This window comes from Aedes albopictus, chromosome 1 (genome assembly GCF_035046485.1).
Source record: "Aedes albopictus strain Foshan chromosome 1, AalbF5, whole genome shotgun sequence".
NCBI lineage: Eukaryota > Metazoa > Arthropoda > Insecta > Diptera > Culicidae > Aedes > Aedes albopictus.
Window position 1 is genome coordinate 309,777,305 of NC_085136.1, and position 5,534 is coordinate 309,782,838.

At 40.0% G+C, this 5,534-nt stretch overlaps 1 long non-coding RNA gene across 1 annotated transcript; it reads right to left on the reverse strand.

The window, feature by feature from the left end:
• Nucleotides 1-943: 943 nt before the first annotated feature.
• LOC109426701 (uncharacterized) lies at nucleotides 944-1,766 on the reverse strand. The gene is made up of 3 exons (XR_009997456.1): nucleotides 1,647-1,766; nucleotides 1,494-1,586; nucleotides 944-1,437 (listed from the first exon to the last, which is right to left on the reverse strand). It is a non-coding gene; the product is annotated as an uncharacterized LOC109426701 (long non-coding RNA).
• Nucleotides 1,767-5,534: the final 3,768 nt, after the last annotated feature.

Genomic DNA, 5,534 nt, shown 5'->3' on the forward strand with positions numbered 1-5,534 from the left:
AAGCTACATAAACGATATGATTTCTGGTGCCATATATTGGATTTTTGTTTAACGTATGGAAGTGCGATATTCATCTACATGTCACTTGAGATTTGTTGAAATGTGTTTTCGAAGGCACGAGGAAGGCGCCATCACCGCTAGGTGGATTAATTAGGGTTTTTATTGGTGATTTCAATGTTGATCTTCTAAAGAATAATAGTCAAAAAAAACGGTTCAATGATATAATTTCCAGCAAATGTCGTATACTTGCATCAACAATGAACCCACCTATTTTCATCAAACGGGATGCTCTTTGTTAGATCTTTGTTTAACGGATTCGCCAAGTAAAGTGCTAAAGTATGATCAATTATCCATGCCTGGTGTATCACATCACGACATGATATTTGTGTCGCTAAATATAGACTCACCTAAGATAAATTCAGATGTTTATTATCGAGATTACACGCACTTCAATGCAACTGCTTTACAAGAAGCTTTCAACAGGCAAAATTGGAATGATTACACTAGTTTACAGCATTTTTGAACTCGGTAAGCTGATGATCATTTTTGGTGTGGAATCATGCCCTGAGTTCGAAAACGCGAAGGAAAAAAATTACAGTAGAGCGGAAATTTTTTCGACTTTCCATACAAGGATTATGATTTGAAATCGATTTTTGTTCTATTTTTAAGCAACGTCGCTCACTTCACACATCTCATTCTCCGTAATCAATGCTCCGATTGAGCTGATTCTTTTACTGTAACTCGTCTATGATATGTCAAATAAACGTTGAGAAAGAATTTTTAGATTGTTTTTTTCTTATTGAAATAAATACATTTCTTCAATAATTTTTGGAAATTTAGCTAAAATTTAAGGAGATCGTTGCAAGTGACTGTCGAGGGGGGGACTTGAAGCCCTCGATCAGCCCCGGAAAGCTCAAAGGGAATTGCGCACAAATCGAACTGAATCCAACACAAAACATATCATGGTGTATAATGTTTATTTAGGAGCTATCTTGCGGCCTTCGGCCTTTCTCATCCTGCTCTACTCCTTTCTCCTAGCTCTGATTTCTCTATGGTATTCTGCTTACATACTAAATTACATTTTGGTACTCACTACTTGGGGCGCCCCCTACCGTAATGCTGCTCCGTTCGCGGCCATCATCATTGACGGCACCTCCCTACACGTTCTCCCGATGCACCAGCGTTCCGCCGGTGGACTTCGCTTCCGTCACGGATGATTACTCAGCTCGGCTCGGCCCGTGTCTGATTCCCAGGGCGATGTGGTTTTGGCCCGCGATCGGAACGCCCGAAACTCCCTCGATCGAGCCACCAATCCGGAGGATTGGCTACCTCGGCTCCGTTTGCAGCAGTTGCCGCCTCGACCGGATGCACGTCACGAATAGAACCGCTGTGCGCCTCCCACCGTGGATGGAATAGCTGTGAATATAAAACAAAGCCCTGCGGCACCAAATCCATTAGTCCTGGTGGTGACGTCACAGGTGGCAGGGACTTACTTCCGTATGGAAGGCTTTGTTTTTCCACACGACTGATGTTCGTGGAGGTTTCTGTGGTTGGCCTTCTATGTTACGGCTGTTCAGCGTGCGTGCCTGTGAATCAAGTGGCTTTCCTTTAAAATTAACACCCATGGAAATCGAAAATCTTCTTACCAGTCGTTCGTCTATTGTTCTCGTCTGCCGGGCGGTCGTCGACAACCTCCGATGGTCAATTGCGACGGAGAGTACTGCGGAACAGATGCGGTTTCATATAAGCACGTAACCAATGCGCATTATGCTCTTCTTACCTAGCGATCTTGAGCTCCGGAAATTACTGCAGGCTGGTCCAAAAAAACGCCGAGTTGGATGGACTGAAGATCTACATCCAATAGAAAAATCGTTAGTCTTAATCACCGATTCCAATCGTTTGACTCACTTTGCGGCGTGTTCTGATTTTAAAGATGGCGGACGAGTGGCGTCCCTTCTGACGTAACACTAACGGTTTTCGGTGTTCCAAAATGGAATCTTCGCCGACCCGTAAAACTTTCACCGTTTTTGTAGCCCAGAACCAGTAACGAACTCGCGTGGTCCACGGCCGTGCTTTTCCGACGATTCCTGACTAATCACACACTTTTTCCGGACTGAAACACTCTAATCTTTCTTTGGCCGCTGTGGGCTTTTCGTGTGGCCTTTCTTGTTGCTGGACTAAAGTGGACTGATTTTCATTGCCCGAACGTAACTGCTCGTTCGCCCCTCTGTCTGCGACCGAGACTGTGTTGGTGTGAATCGACCCGAGTGTTGAGAGAGACGAAGAGAAGCAAAGTTTTCTCTCTTCGCTTGCAGTCTCGCTTGCTTCCGACGTACGGTGGACGAGCTTGCCTGAATCGCCACCCTCTCGTCTCAAAGCGTTCTTTTTGCCTATGCTCTCACGAACATTTGTGCCGCCGGCCCGATCGTCGCCGAGACACGAGACTGATGCTGCCGATCGCTTATGTCAGTGCTTCCCAAACTGTGCGCCGCGGCGCCCTGGTGCGCCGTGAACACCTCTCAGGTACGCCGCAGGCTCTTGGGAAAAAAACACAAAGAACAAACTCTTATTATTGAAGGCAGAATTTTTAGCTGTTTTTGTATTGTTTTGTAAAACTAGTGTCAAATCAAACCCTTTTTTGTATTCGATACCAATGTTTTGGCTTTTTTTGTGGAAGACTTCAAAAGAAAGTCATTCAAAGGGGTTTTCCCTCTTCAAAAATTTTCAATTAAATAGTAAATATTCCAGTCTACGAATGTTTCCGGAATTTATTATGTCCTAATGAAACATTTAGATTTTTACAAAATTTTTATACATCCGAAATTTTGAAAATTTTCGTAGGTCTCTCAAATTGTTGGACTTTTTATGATTCGGCTTAGTTTTCGATTTTATCAATAGCTTGTAATTCAAAGTAGGTATTTCCAGAAACTGTTTTGAAGTTCTTTCCATAATACTATCATCTATAAGTACTGTCAATCTCCAGGTCTTCGTGCTGTGTCAAACATTTCGGGACGATATTTTTACTTACTTCACTATCATAACTTGTTACTTTGTCTCTATGATTAAGATTTCCTCCTATAGACTGGTTTAGCCCCTTATCGTGAAAAATCTGCGATAATTTATGTGTCGATTTCATGCATGATTCTGAAACCGCTTTTTTGAGTTGTTGAGTTGAGTTTTTTAAGTACCGAATACAAAAACATGACCCTTCACCGTCACTGTCAGCCGTTCTGACAGGTTCTGAACAATTCATTTTTATATCTATTTTCCCTTAACCCTCTACTTCCCATGGTTGCTCTAGAGCACCATCGATGTTCGGCGAACTCGGGACAAATGGAATTAGATGAATATGATGCAATCATTTTAAAAATATGGTTGTAACCTCATAAGGTTGATCCAACTACTAACTATTTGTTTCAATAGTGGAACTATTGATAAACAATCAAAAACCTATTGATTTACAACCAAAATTTTTTTCATTGATTTCGAAAAATTTAGCCAATTTACAATAACTTTTGTTCAAGCACTCTTTTCGGAAACGCTTTTTAGCATAGATATCATCGTTCAAAGTCGTGGGAAGGAAAGGGTTAAATTTGGTAATCTATGTACTTTATTTAAAAATTAAAAGTTTTTCAATGCAATCCTTCAGAAATCTAAAATTTGTGTTAGGGTTCATTCACAAATGTCATAACGCCAAAATTGGCCTTTTTTGACACCCACCCACCCCTTCGTAACATTGTTTATTTGGGAAGAAATTTTTTTTGTTCGAGCTGTAACACCATGAAGTACACCCACCCACCCCCTCCAGCGTTATGACATTTGTGAACAAGCCCTTAAGCTCTGCGAATCTTTAAGCAATTTTTCTTTTTTTTATTATAAAAAAGCATGACATTGAAGGCTTTTTTGCGATTTATATTTGTAATTTTGAACTGCAGGTGTTCAAATTATTAAAATTCTTTGTAAAAAATTGTTGGTGCGCCGCGAAAATTTTGAAAATTTCAAAAGGCGCCGCGGTAGCAAAAAGTTTGGGAACCTCTGGCTTATGTACTCCGGTCTGAGCTGTCTCTTCGTACGTGACGAATGTGTGCGTTGCTGATGGTCGCCTGATGTGCGATGACTGTTTTATGATCGATGATTGTTCGTTGGAATGAAATGACTTCTGCAGGGGTGCGCAAGATGTGGCGTTCGGAGCAATGCATTTTTAATATATGGCGTGTTTACAATGTTTTAACTATTTCTATTTTTGTTTTCAATTGTACACTAATACTGTTCGAGCAAACTAAACGTAACACTCGCCAATATCTTAAATTTCATCAATCTGACGCAAAACCTGCATTCAGATGATCGAATGGTTTTGTATTCAGTTTTTAATTTATGGAAAAAGATTTGAAATTGGTTGAACAATACGCAAGATATTTGAATTTTAGTAAATTCCATATTTTTTAAAGTTGTAAAACTCAATATTAAGCTGAAACTCAAAAACTTTTCTACTTAAAATTTTTTGAAGCACGGTATTGAAATCAGTGCTAAATTGTACATCAAAAATTTTGTTCGTTGACAGAAGTTCACGACTTTCGTTTTATTTTGTAAACTAGTGTTATTTTTCACTGAATGATCCTGATCTGCTCCTAGAATTTCTAAATGATAGGTTAATATTTTTACATGATAATTACATACCATTGAGGAAAACTATAGTTAAGAAAAATCCGTGGTTTAATGTCGACGTTGAGCGAGCGATAATCTCTAGAAATATTGCGTACAAACATTGGTTAAAATTCAAGACAGCTGATAATGTGCTGCAGTATAAACGCACTAAAAATAAAGTCACCTTCATGATTAGAAAAGCGAAGGAAGATTATGAGAAACGTTGCATTAACACCAATTTATCTGATAAGCAACTGTGGAAAAATGTTAAAAAACTAGGAATTTCAAAAGACAGAACATGTGACACTATTTGTGTCACTTCTTAGAACGAGATCAACAATTATTTTTCTTCAAATTTCAGTTCTGACAGTCAACCCATGCAAACTTATGCAAAGAACTCGAACGGCTTCGTTTTTCATGAAATTGATGATTTCCATATTGTAAATGCAGTTTTAGCGTTAGTGTTAGCGTTAGCGTTAGCGTTAGCGTTAGCGTTAGCGTTAGCGTTAGCGTTAGCGTTAGCGTTAGCGTTAGCGTAGTTACGGTATACTTCGTAGATTGGATACTAACAACATTCATGTACCTTTTGCTAATCTTGCTCGGATTGCTTTTCGGAACAAGGCCGGGGAGTAAACTTTGCTCCAATCTTATGCAAGAATACCAAAAGCACAAATGTCACTATTCCCGGCCTCGCCCATCTTTAGCCTCAACTTGGGATAGGGGAAGGAAGTGTTGATGTAGCACTTATTTAAGAGGCCTCCGACTCAGTGACACTCCCATAAATACTACGGAGTGGGTGGTTGGGAGATGTATTATGTAGGTCAAGGATTCGCCTGAAAAGTTGGCCCCACGGTATTGGTTGTTTACTTGGTTGAAATTTAATCTTTTGA